Below are 14,243 nucleotides of genomic sequence, written 5' to 3' on the forward strand. Positions count from 1 at the left end.
GGGAGCCTCATTGATCAGTCAGTATAGTTGTACAGATGTAGTCACTGTAGACACTGAATAAAATCCTTGTGAACACATGAAGCTCAATTGTGAAATAAATACATAAACTGGAGGTGTCCCCAACTAAGAATTTACATAGTCGAATCTGATTCGTCCGATCCTGCTGATCGTCGACTGATAGTCGAATCTATCTCTTTTTTTTTTTTTTTTCATTTTAGAATCATTTGAATCGCGGCCTGGTCACAATCTTCCTGTGAAATGTATTGTGTGTGTTGTTATTGTCTTCTAATGTGGTGTAGGCCAGTGTTTGAATGCATTTGAGAGTGTGTTTGGACAGCCAATGGCTTACTGAAACAACAACATGCATTTATTTCTGCATGTTTCATTGATCATCTTCACCAAGACGATGTGATGTAAGGTTTTTTTGTAGGAAAAAGGGTGTTATATCTGGTCAAAACAAGATTGTTTGAATTTTAGGAGCTTCATTTTCAAAGGAAATCAGAAATATATTGAAATACTGTGATGTTTTTTGATAATGGATGTGATTACTTTTATTTTGCAGGTTGTTTCGTGCAAATTCGAGCTGTGGGGGCCGAGCTGTGTTCCGCGAAGCTGGAAGCTCAACTCGTTATATATTTCTCTATTTCAGCTGATTTTTGACTTAGTGGAGACTTATTTTTTTAAATAAGCACAATATAAGCCAAGGCCATGTCTAAAATATATCTATTATGGTATTGGATCAGTTTCTGACCAAAAATAGCATCAGCAATATACTATCTGTGAAGTTACAAAGGCTGAGCTAATATAGTATCTCGATGTCCAGAATTTCCGGTAGTGTCCGTACCCCTATCCAGTTCCTCATTCCTACTATGTATTTGGCTTGAGCTGAATGTTCTATTTTATATACCTGGGTAGCACTATTTGAATTATGATATGTTGTGGATATAGTGCACACAATTAATATTACAACAGTTGCAAATGGGATCTGTTGTTTGCAATTGTAGTGTCCGTACCCCATGTCGTGTCCATACCCTCGCATTTTGTTATTCCACATAGAAGTTGAAATTCTTGATATTATTGGAACATGTGAGCATGTTGAAAAGGGGTGTATTTATCTACAACTCTCAAGACAACATATTTGCCTAAAAGTACATCTTTTACCCACAGAAAACTAACGCAGAGAATCGAAGCAAGGACTTTGAATTCCAAAATTCCTCTTTTTGAATAACTCGCATAATGCTACGGGAAAATTCTCATTTGGTAAATTTGGTAATGGTAATTGCCAGATAATTTAAACAACAATTTCAGTGACTTTATGTTATTTCACTGCACTACCAGTTAGAGGTCGACCGGTTCATCGGATTGGCCGATTCATCGGCCCGATAGGACGTTTTACAAACTTCTGAGTGTCAAGATTTCAGAAATAATGCAGTTGTTGTTGTTCATTTGATACAAATCAGTTAAGAAACATAAATTACAGCAATCCAGCAATGTGCAAATTGTATGTGCAGACATTTATATTAAGTTTGCAGAAAAGATCATTTATTTTCCACATATTTCATCACATTTGCACGTTACAGAGTCTTTTGTGGTCATTTGATGGGCAATAAAGCAGAGTTCTGTTCATATATTTTACTAAATTAAACAAACAACTGAGTTTATTAAGTTGTAGTGATGCTCTTCATCTGTTTTAAGTCTTGTTATGCTATCCAAGTCATGCTTATGTAGAGTCCATACCCCATTTTACCTCGACATCTTTAACTGATCACCATTTTACTACCAAATAAGATTACTGGATGAATTTTTTTGCTATGTGATTGCTCGAAAACTGTAGTATAGTGAAAATAAAAATTGGCACAGTTTGTTGAGGCTGAATTTTTTAGTCTGCTGTCCACCTGGAGTCAGTGTTGATTGTGACCAGGCCGTGCACCTGACGTCACATGTGAAGTTCTCTTTCTGAGCGTGTCTGCCTCCACTTCTCACGAGTTCAGACAGACTTCAGTGACCGAAAAACTCAATTCTGAAATGTAAACACTGAAAGACACGGGAAGATAATAGAAAGAGGAAAGCACATTCCTGCAGTGAGCAGAGGAAATCATAAAATAGGTCAAGAAAAATGTTATTGTAAGGAGCTGTGCTGGGAGATGAGATGGAGAACAGGCCAGATCTGGATCAGGAAAAGCTTCTGAGAACGGCTGTAAATTAACAAAAAAAAAAAAAAAAAAATCTGTTGCGGTAATCCTGACCTTGGGAAGAAAGACCAGACAGATCGAAGCCTGAGAGTTTGAGTCACGGAGCCGCCGTCCATCGGTCACACTGCTCTCTCTCACTCTGCACTGCCGTCGCCGGCGTGCAGCATGTTGTGAAGCAGCAAAGGAGGACGGAACGGATTCAGTGAAGAGGAAGGCTGCCGGCTGCAGTGAAGCACCGACGCAAAGTGTGACTGAATAAAGCAACACGGTTCACTGAACACAGGACCGCCGGCCGTCGATACCGGAGAGCCAATCAGAGAGCAGCTGACTGAAAGCTTGATCAAGACACCGGCCAGAGTCCAGCAGGACCACACCTCTACCAACTCATCTTCCACTTCCTGTTTCCAAAATCACCCAAACCGCTTCCAGAAGGAGACGGCCCCATCGCAGAGAGCTGACTGGGGGTCAAGGGTCGTGCTCAGGGACCAACATGGAGCATCTTTGATTCTCTGAACCTGGAGGAGTACGCTACACCTGTAAGCTCCAACATCAAGCAAAGCTCAGACACCATCACCACCGACAAACACATCGACTGCATGTCAGAAAAAAACCCAGGATGAGCAGAGAGGTCACGACCTCTGACAGAAAGAAACTCCACCTTGAGGTCGCAGTCAGGGAGAACCTGAGCAGCAGGCAGAGGAGGAAAAGAGGCATTTAAAGGGAGGAATGAAGGAAGAAAGACCTGTTTTCAACTGAGTAATTTAATTAAAACCACTGAATATGTGAAAACAGGGAGGTTCATCTAGTTTTATTTCTGGTGAAAGATCAGTGTTGAAGCAGTGTGTTAAAAAAACAGTGAAAAAATAAGTACAGAACTAAAACCCTTCTATGAACAGCTGGGATAAAGTTCCTGTTTTAGCTCGAAGGCCGTTCATAAATGTGCCTCTTCTTTTTTTCTCTGCATGAAAAACTCATTAAACTTAAAAGTTGACATTTCGTTGATCATCTTACCAAAGAGGAAAAAGTCTGATCTTTATTTTTCAAGGAGGATCGATTTGAAACCGTGTTTCACCAGATTACTGTAGAATAAATAAATATAAAGAAAGAGAGAACCAGGCAAAGCAACGCAACCACCAGAGATCTTCATGAACCGAGCCAGAGCCAGGACTTCTCTTCTTCCTTCCTCTGCCAGCTCGCAGTCCAAACATTATTATTCTGCAGCTCATTCCAGGGACAACGTGCCAGTGGCGGTTGTCATTACACCCAGGGAAATCAACATTTGCCAGCACTAACTGTTACATGATACATCTCATTAAAACTGACGATAGACGGGTGACTTGCTGTTTTTTTACATAATTTCAAAGCACAAATTCAGACGAAGTTCAAATAAGTCTGCACAAAGATTCACTGTTGAAGAGTTTTTTCTGGAAGGTTCTCTGAAGGGTTGCGGTGTGGTTCCTCTCTGAATCAGGTTTCATGACGGAGGTGTGTTGTGCAGACTGCACCGCCCCCTGGAGGTGAGTTTGTGACTGCATTAGAGCACCAGTTTATTCCGGAATTGCCTCTCATTGCCGTCTAATTCAGATTTTTATTTCTGCACGAGATCTTGTATTCGTTTTATCTTCACTGCTTATGGCGTCAAAATCGGTCAAAAACGAGTCTCAGTGGACGGCAGCTGAGGAGGACTTGTCAATAAGCGATCATTAAAAAAATCACTGGATCCGAAATCCATAACCGACCCAAACCTCCGTCACAGAGCTCATTTTAAACATCCATGGCCTTCTTGGTGCCGCGATGCCTCCATGTATATGTGGTGTTTGACCCGACAGCCTCTGCTCTGGTGTGAAGTCTCCCTGAGGAGCTTCTATCTGTGAGAGAGAAAGAAAACGGGGCTCGCTCGTCCCAACGCCGACAAGACGCCACTTCCTGTCTGGTGCGAGAAACTCTGCAGGGCGCCGTCAACTTGATGAGAACAGTTAAGAGAACACAGGCTGGTTGCACTGCCTCGTTCAGGAGGAGCAGGCCTCCGAGGGGGGGGCGTCCGGCGCTGCTTCCTGCTGCTCCAGCATCCCTGAGTCACGGCGGCACACAAACATCAACGGGCGGTCACAGCTGGACGCAGAAGGTGGAGCTTCCCCCTCCAGCCTCCTCCGGACACTCCTCCTCCCCTCCTCTTCTCTCCGCAGCGCCGTCCACATCTGTTTATCTGTCAGCGTGCATCACCCTCTCCACTTCCTGCCTTCCTCTGCAGCAGGAGCCTCAGCGGGGCATCTGGGGACTCGCTGTGCCATTCAGCTAAAAACCCAACCCCCCCACCACTCCCAGCAGACGCTGCTTTCTTCCTTAAATAGATAAGATGTGAGGCCGAATTAAGACGCCGAAGCTGCGGGGGGACGGGGGGCGTGGACGGTGGGAAAAGAGAGAGTAAACACAGAGAGAAGCAGCGAGGGCGGGTGATAAGACTAAAAGAAGGACGAGCTGGAGGAAGGAGTGGGAAACAGGACTGTAAATATACAACAAAAAACAAGAACGATGGGTGGGATTCAACACTATCTGGCTCAGCTGTGTTGACAAATCTGAATCGTGGTAGAAAATGTCCAATAATACTGAGAGGAGAGAACAAGATGGAGAACAAGGAGGAAAACAAGGACAGGAACAAGAGAGCTGAGCATTGTAATCTCTGTAGGGCTAAATATAGAAGGCAATAACGTGATTCAGCTGGCCTCCACGTTCAATTTAAACAAGTAAAATAAAGACTGAGTTCTTTATATTAGAAGAAGAGACTGAAATACTGTTAAGACGTGTGTCCCGATCACAAGAACCAAGTTAGAAAATCACTGATTTACATCTCAGCATCTGAAAGTCCACAAAGCATCGAGTCATTTTTAGATTTGGTTAAAGATGCATTATAAAGTCAGATGTTACTGTAACACCAGTATTGATGACCGTGGTGTGACAGCATCAGATGATTATCATGAAGTTAGTTTTGTCTCTGTCAGTTTTGACGTTAACATCAGATGCTCGCTGTAAATAACATGAGCAGAAACTCGTATCCGGGTATTCAGGGATGAATGAGCAGTCTGAAGTCAACATTAGCCTCTCTTTCCTGCAGAGTTCTGACCAGACTGTATGTTTATCACAGCTGCAAAGAGAGGCAGTCGAGGTATTTTAATTTCAGGAACAATTCCCCAAAAGACTGAGGGGCACAGTGTTGAGATTTTTCAGGAGTCTATTCAATATTTAATTTGCCTGCTTTTCTTCTTTTTTGCCTTCGAGGAAACTGGACAACCATTTCAGGAGTTGGAGTTCTTCAAACTCGCCTTAATAAACATTTTCACTTGTTGTAATCGTGGGACAGTTTGTTGCTGGAAATAAGGCCTCTTCACTTCTTGATGTTTTTAAATCCTTTCTAACAGCCTGCCTCATTTCTTTAAACTCTTAACGTCACGAAGCAGATTTGCCCATAAAGTCTTTTTTAATCTGTCTTCCTTTTTCGGTTGTTTCATACTTGAAATGTTCAGATCTTTAAGAAACTACATCCATTCTGAGTCTCAGGAAATACAACAGTCCTTTAGAAACATAAAGCACAAAGCTTCACAGCTTCATCTGACAAGAAAACATTATTTCAGTGGAACAGAGGTTTTGTTTGGAGCCTCAGTAACAACAGCTCTGCCTGTCGTCTGCTATCTGGCATCAAATGTTTTATTCAAGAAAACTCTTCTTTTCGAACTGTGCTTTAGAAGATAAGATATTAAATTATGTTTTTTATTCTTTTGGCTGTCTGCATTTTCACTGAACACATGTATGAAGATAAAAGCGACTGACTGAATATTTGTTCCATTCAAACATCCCAAGCCTCATCCTGAACTGGTACATTTTAGGTTTAGTGACTCGTCATTAGTTTGATGCTGAGCATCATGTGAAGTTAACATGAACCAGCTTATATATTAAAGTAAAACTAGAAAATAATTCGAACCAGACGAGACTCAGCATGAAACCCCAGAGAGCTTTTGTTTTGAAAGGCAAGAAGTACAAGAAGTTCTTCCTGACTGAAGACAGGACCTTCACCCTCATAGCACCCTTCAGGCTCATAGCAACACCCCGAAGACACCAGGCCGAGACCAGGCAGGGCCCGAATCAAGACCTGGAAAACCCCAGACTGCTCAGTCTGTACAGTGTTCAGTCGCTGTCTCCAAACAAACCGCTCTGAAACTTTCTCTGTTGAGCTGCTGTCGCTTCAGACTGCTGGGAGAGAATCTGCCTTCACCTGAGAAATCAGACCCAGACTCAACGTGGCAGCAACAAACTGACAAACATGATTCATTCTGACAGGTATCCTCATACAGATGTGATGTGAAGCTCCTCAACGTACAAACAGCTGGAAACCTGGAGCCTCATTGATCATCAGCGTGTAGAAAAGGTTTTAAATTCTGTATTATGGGTGAAATATAGAGTGTGTGTCATTACATGAGTCGTATGAACTTCAGTAAGTAATGGGTGCTGATGAATCCCAATTAGTCATATCTGGCAGAAACATGCACATTTAACAATATAGTGTGTAAATCATGGCATAAATTCATGAATATTTATTTTGCCAAAAATAAACAACTTTACATCACGGCCAGGTTTGAAGCCCAGCATCACAGGAGACCAGAGAGAAATATACTGTACCTCTGTCAGAACTGTCAGTCTCTGTCTGTGGTACAGACTGGTACAGGGCTTTTCCAACCTCGTCACTGAACCCAGCAGAACACACGGCCAAAAACATTGAATCGGTGTGTTTACCTCCCCAGAAGCCTCTCTGCTCTCTCTCTGACAGATCAGCTGCACTTTGGGATCACATGACCTGCAAGCTTCTCCAAACCGTCCAACAGCTCAAGATGAGCATTTATGTTCATTATAAACACCTGTCACAGCTTCTCTTGGAGGATTTCACACCACATACAAAACATTCATTCAACTCTCAATGAAATCACTAATGGAGCATTTTGAGTTAAAGGAAAACTGAAGACACTCTGAAGGATTTTTTCTATTAGTGGTTTCACTGTTCTACCTCTATGTGAGGAAACATCCTCAGAGTTATGCTGATATTGACACACTCTCCAAAGAATCAAGTACAAGTTGCTGAGTTCCATACTTTGGTTGGGAATGTTCATACAAACAGGACTTCATGTTGCCGTCCACATGGTGGCGCCACCTGCTCTCTGTGTACGAAGCAGCGGAGATACATGAAGATGACACAAGTTCAGCTTGGAAATCGCTTCACCGTGTAATAATTTTTTTGTACATCTCAAAACAACAACGAGATTTGATTTCAATCTTGGCAAATGCTCTGAGCTGTACAGGATTCATTTCACGCATCGTGGCGTTTCAGAGCGTGTCCTCTGAATAAATCCAGCACAGCAAGTGCTGCATTATTGAGCACTGCTGCCAGGGGGCGCTGCAGCCAGGACAGACTCTTCTTCACTGGTCTCCCTCCACTCTAAACAGTCAGACTGATGACCTTCATGCTGCTCTGGATTAAGGAACCCCTCCACCCCCCGGGGCCGGGCCACCGGCGCCCTGGAGGAGTTAGATGCGTCCCTGCTGGTGACGGACACAAGGGGCGTGGCCAAGCCGTCAAACGTGACAGGTCGTCCAGACCTCTGGAGCACCAGATGATACCAAGACACGTCCTCCACCACATCTGGATATTTTCTGACAGGCAGGAGAACACTGACACTTGGAAGACAAAAAAAGGCTGGGAAAAAGAAGAGAAAAAAGGTCTACTTGAACAGAACGACTGCTCACAACGAAAAGGAGCTCTGCAGAAAATGAAAGAGTGATCAGCAAAGTTCCAAATGCTGGACCAAATCCACATTCTACCTCCAGTCTCACTTTTTACCAGATTAGAAAAGCCAGAAGTTTACTGCTCCACTGCTGATAGCTTTAATGATTTCTCGTCCCACATCACCAGAAACACACCAGTGAAGTAGATTCTTGCAGATTTAAGTAGCTCCTCGTGTTTCACACCTCTGTTTCCTTAAAAAAAAAGTTGACATATGAAGCTAAATTAATGTTTTCAGAGAGCAAGATAAAAAAAAACATGAAAATTATACAATCAGTAGAGGCATTAAGTATTTCACTTCCTTCTGTCACCAATCAATATGTCTTCAAGGAAAAGTTGTGTCCTCCAGTCATTAAAATGTAGAGGGATATAAGAATGTGATCATGTCTGCTTGGGGCTCATTAGCTGCATTTCATGAGAGGTTTTCTGTCATTGCATCAACGTCAGGACACACTGCAAACACAAAAGAAATACTAGTAAAATGCTTAATCAGTCACTTAAACAGCACTGACAGGAGCCATGCTCGATCATGCTTGCTGTTCCAAACACACCCCAGTGGAGACGTCGCCTTTATCCCAGAGGACCTGCATTTACTCCCAATACACCATCAGGGATGGAAAAAAAATCCACGGCACATAAAGTCCAGAACACTACGGTCCGGATCCCCCACCGCCTGCATCAGCTCAGCGGGCCTGATGTGAGAAGTCCTGTCAGCAATGAAATGTAATCAAAGGAGAGAGGAGCAGCACAAACACAAGCTGACAAACAGAGGGATTTATCCGAGCCGCCTGAACTGGACGTGGCAGCAGCCTACGGCCATGAGGAGCCTCCAGGGGACTGGAGACGCAGATCTACAGGTGCGCAGGAAGAAATAAGCTGCTCAGCTTTCTATCTCCTCGTCCTATTCTCACTGACTCCAGGTATTTCACAGTGTCAGTCGTTGACTATGTTTGTTCTAAAACTGTCATATTCCAGGTGAAAATTCGCCGCAGCTCAGACGACTGAACGGTGGAACAGAAATAGAATTAGCTTCTGGCAAAGGAAGAGTTTGTTGTGTATGCAGTGGCTAGTCCATTAAATACTGGAAGAAAAAGAAAAAAAAAGTCACTCTCAAAGTCTTTTCAGTTTCTCAGAGATGTCAGAGGCACAAAACCTCCCAAGCTTAACTGCTTCACCTACACTAAACAATCCAAGCACAGTGCAGAGAATCACAAAAAATCCTACAAATTACTGAGATAACTTCACCTCAAGATTTGTTGACCTTTGCACCATGAAAAAAACGGCCCAGATAACCAGCACACAATCCAACAACCAACATGACGGAGGCTCCCCACAGCCATTCTTTACTGAAGTGAAAGTCCCAAAAAAACTGGTTCTCAGATTCTCAAATACACCTGAAGTCCAGACCTGGTTTGTCACCATTGATTCACCACTTTAACCACAGACAACAACCTCGACTGGATTTGTCTGACATTGAGCCCACTATCATTAACCCTTTGAGCTCAGGGCCATTTTCGCCTAAAAGCTCAACTAAAGATGTACCCAAAGTAAACTGAATGCTGTTCTTGAACTGTTTGGAGTACATGCATGGTTGGGGTCTCATTTGAAAGCTGACAACCTGTATTTTCACCCAGTGCAGTCAGAATTACTCTAGGTGCTACTGGCACAGATTTATTTATGTTGCAGCACACTGAATTAGGATGAATTTCATTCTCGCCTGAATTTTTTCCCTCATAAAACACCTGGAAATAAGTGTGGAAGCACTGTGCGAGCTTGAAAACACAATTTTGCTAAAGCCTGGGGTCTTACATAGTTCAGGTCAAAATGTCAGAGCAGTAATCCAAGAAATGAGTGTTTCACACATGTATTTGTACTGCTATGCCCTGGCGGGGTCAATTTTGGACATCCTCTGTATACCCTCTGGATGCCCTCTGTACAATGGTATATGCTGGTTTTTGGCCCATTTTTACATTATTTTCACTCCAAAAACTCATAAATGACTCAAAAAAATCACTTCAGAGAGGCTTCAGTGTGGGATAAGGCCCTCAGATTGAGAGGAGCAGGGATAGACAGCAGGTGCATCCCTCAGCAGATATCTGAGAAGTCACAAAACCCCGCTCGCGGGCCGGCCAGCCATTCAGCAAGCTCATTGGCTACCAGCCCTGTCAGTCAAACGTTTCCACCGACGTGATTGGCTCAGAATCCATTAATGAGGAGTGATGACGACCAATGACGAGGTCCATCAGTCTCGGCAGCGGTTAGCTGGTTAGTCATCGGAGACAGCGATGAGTCACTTGATTGGTTGAAATATGATGAATAAGCAACGGAAACCGTTCAGTCGCCATATTGGATATCCTCAGTGCGAGTGAGAGAGGTCTGGATGAAAGTATCTGATAAAAATATGGATTATTATCGGACGCGCACGCGGACAGATGCGCCGCGTGCGCGCGTGGCGGCGCGTCTAATTCTGGATTATTTGCTTATTTCAAGACATGTTTTGGACAAAAGGCTATACTTTCTAGCTTTGCCTGGATGCATACGCTTGTACTGTGGCAGTTTTTGCTGGATTATCTGGATTATGGATCATCTGTGATCAGTTACGAGCCTCCAAAGTTGAGTTGCGCTGTTTACTTTATTTGCTGTTTGTTGGACAATAGGGCTGGGTATGGATTTGAATTTCCGAATTCGATTCGATTCCTGATTTTCGATTCGATTCAATTATTTGACGATTTTTTTTTTTTTTTTTTCATTGAAAGCTCATGTCCGGAGTTTTGAAAGAAAGAGAAGTTTCTTTAATCCAACGTCTCGAGGTTCCGCTCTCCCTCTGTTTTAGTGACCTTCCAAGCCACGCCCCTTTAATTTCGTATGCGCATTACCTGTGGGGTCAAAATGAAATTCTGAGTATTTCCAGACATCTGCCTCTTTTTTGTTGGTGCTTCAGATCTGCCAACTTTGGTGAAATTTTGAGAGGAGCACTTAGCTAGCTTAGCATGCGCACATACACACACACGCACGCACACGCGCACGCACACGCACACGCACACGCACACGCACACGCACACGCACACACACACACACACACACACACACACACACACACACACAGCTGGCGCTCATGTCGACAGGAAAAAAAAAACTTTTGGTGCTTATTTCCCTGTTATGACATCATATTTTCAACGTGAAACTAACGTTAACAGTACATATTTGCCAAAAGACACACACGTACACTCACGCGTGCATACACACACAGACACACACACCATTTTAGCGTTTTAACCGCCAGCTGCTGCGGGTGGGGGCACGGGGAACGGGAAGAGAGGAGGAGGAGGAGGAGGACAGGAGAGAGCGGGCTGACGCTGTGGGTTCGGCAGACCCGTTATTCTCCACTACTCAATGAAGATTGGTTGAAACTGCACCACTACACTGCTGCACCGTGTGGTCAACATGAGTATTGCACGTCCACATTTCTAACAGCGCTCACAGATGTCTTCAGCTTTTTGCGTAGTTTAATGAGACGGAGCGTACCGGCGTGTTTTGATGTGAAATTAAGTACCTGCTACGCAAAATGCATACAGGTTGGCAGGTCCGGCGCTTTCAGCGCCTCCGCCATGATGCTTTGTACCGCTATGGACTAGTCACGCGAGAAGTCACATGACACTGTGGGGGAAAAAGACGCATTAAATAGATCGATTCAAGGGTTTTATGAATCGATACAGGGCTATTAAAAGGAGAATCAATTCAAAATCGATTAATCAATTTTTTAAACCCAGCCCTATTGGACAAATGTGTTTATATTACCCGCTGTGGTAATCACATCTGAAAGTGCTTTATACCCACGGATTCATGAGAATTTAAGCTTTCTAACGGTACATAGTGTGTCTGGAATTTGCAAAATGCGTCTGGACATTTCATAAATGCATTGGGAGAAGTTGACCGGCCGTGGGCGGGCCGGTCTGAGCTTAATTAACTGGAGGACCCATGTGGTCAGTCTGCATGGGCCTCACGTGTCAGGCTGGTTACCAAAACCATCTGGGACCTGCAGGGTTTGCTCATGCCGTCCCCGATACACCCGAGGTGAACTGACCCAGGGCGCGCACGTGAAGACAGCAGGGACTGGACCCGAGGCTTTGGAGGAGTGAAGCACTCCGAACTCTCTTCCTGCAGCTGCTGGGATGGCTCCTGGACTTCACTCCTCTCCCAGGTAAATGTACATCACCTGAGTGTGTCGTGTTTCTGCTTTTTACTTGGACTCTGGACATTTCACAACAAATAAATACACTCTGTGGTCCAAACATCCTTCAAACAGGCCAAACAGGAACAGGCCTCAACACCGAAGCTGTAGACTGATCAACATTTGTCTATTAAACTATTTCTTTATTTAAATTTATTACATTTATTTAATGTATTAAATTATTACATTATTATGACTGAAACTTCTGGTTTCTTTTTGTATGTTTATTGAAAATTTACATTGTTGCACAAACTGATGAATGAGTGCAAACAAAACAATACAAATATACAAATTATTTCAACCATGAATATACTGTTTATCCGGTAAATTTCCGTTGTCACATGACCGTCCAGAGCTAGCCTGACATCAATGGCATCATGTTGCTAGGCAACCTGGCTCTTGACATCATCAGAGCAAATGCATCTGGAGGTTCCAGCATGTCCCACATTATCGTTCGAGGGTTTCTCAGTGCGGACACAGTTTTCTGGAGTGCGACACGAGTGGCCATTTCAACGAATATTTCCACAACGACAGCAGACATAGCGACAGACATGTTAGCACCACAGTGCTGGGAAGCTTCTGGTTCTCCAGGTGAGAAAATTTAAAACACAGACTGTGGTCTGAAGACTGTGGAGCCATTTGGTAAAACCAGTCAATCCAGAACACACAGCTGTAAACACCTGACCCCACAACATGGTGCTACAGTGAAACTATCCTATCTTATTCCATAATCTGTTAGGTTTGACAATATTCAACATTTTGTTCATGTTAGGGCACAAATAACTTGATGTGGAATGAAGTATTCAAGACATTCTGCAGCTTGGAGCAGCTCAGAAGTCATAAGACATTGAATTGAGTTTATTTTTCTTCAGAACTTGTTTTTTTTTTCCTGATTTAAGGATGTTTTTATAACTTTGCATCTCACAAACCAGGAAGAATGGATGTTAAAGTGAAGCTGGGGTCAGCCGGGTCACCTGTGTTAATGTCACGTAGAGTGGCTCATCTCACACCTTTCGGATCAATTCCGTCTTCATATACACATCAGTTTTATTGCATGCTGTTGAATTTAGAGGGTTTATGGTTTCTGTTGAATGGATGGTGCTTCTCACACACTGACTGAACACACTCTCTGTCTTCACGGAACCAGATCTGAGTCCAGGAGAGCTCCTCCACAGCTCCACCACCGCCTATCTCATCACCAACACCATCGGAGAGGGCTGCTTTGGCAAGGTGGTGAAGTGCCAGAAGCTGGATGACAAGAAGGAGGTGGCCGTGAAGGTCCTGAAGCAGGATCAGGCTCAGGACATCAGGAGCGAGGTAGATTTTACACCTCTGGAGATATTTCCATTACTCTCCCACTGCAGAATATGAACCAAAATCTGCTCTTATTTGTTAGACTCACTGACATGACATCTTCCTCTTTCCTCCCCAGCTGAAAGCCTTAAAGATCATCGGCTTCCTGAATCCTGACCTCGATAACGTGGTCAGATTCTACGAACATTTTGAGTGCATGGGGCAGCACTGCATGGCATTCGAAATGATGGACATGGATCTCTTCCAGTGGATGCAGACACGAAAGTGGGCTCCACTGGAGTTACATCAAATCCGTCCAATCGCCAAGCAGGTTTGTAAAGTTTGACCAAATAATCTCTCACTCTGTACATTAACCAATGATCAGTGGAGGACAGCGAGTCCTCACCTTCACAGCATCACAACCCTGACCTCTCATGCTTTTTCTGTGCAGCTCCTGGTGGCCTTGAACGCCCTGCGGCGCGTCGGAATGCTGCACACCGACATCAAACCAGACAACATCATGCTGGTCAACTCGGTGAGCCAACCTTTAAAGGTGAAGCTCATCGACTTTGGGCTGGCTGTACCAGCCCACACGGCCAGGGCGGGACAGTGGCTTCAGCCAGTAGGATACAGGTATGTTCACCCTGAAGAAATCCTTCTTTAATCCACACTACATGTGACTCCTCACAGGTAACCAGCT

The 14,243-nt window shown here is 43.9% G+C and overlaps 1 protein-coding gene across 1 annotated transcript in view; it reads right to left on the minus strand.

The window, feature by feature from the left end:
* Positions 1–14,243, minus strand: part of LOC115408749 (kelch domain-containing protein 8B-like) — a 240,265-nt gene that overhangs the window by 183,688 nt on the left and 42,334 nt on the right. The gene's annotated exons all lie outside the window — the stretch shown is intronic.

The sequence above is a fragment of the Salarias fasciatus genome, chromosome 20 (assembly GCF_902148845.1).
Source record: "Salarias fasciatus chromosome 20, fSalaFa1.1, whole genome shotgun sequence".
Taxonomy (NCBI): domain Eukaryota; kingdom Metazoa; phylum Chordata; class Actinopteri; order Blenniiformes; family Blenniidae; genus Salarias; species Salarias fasciatus.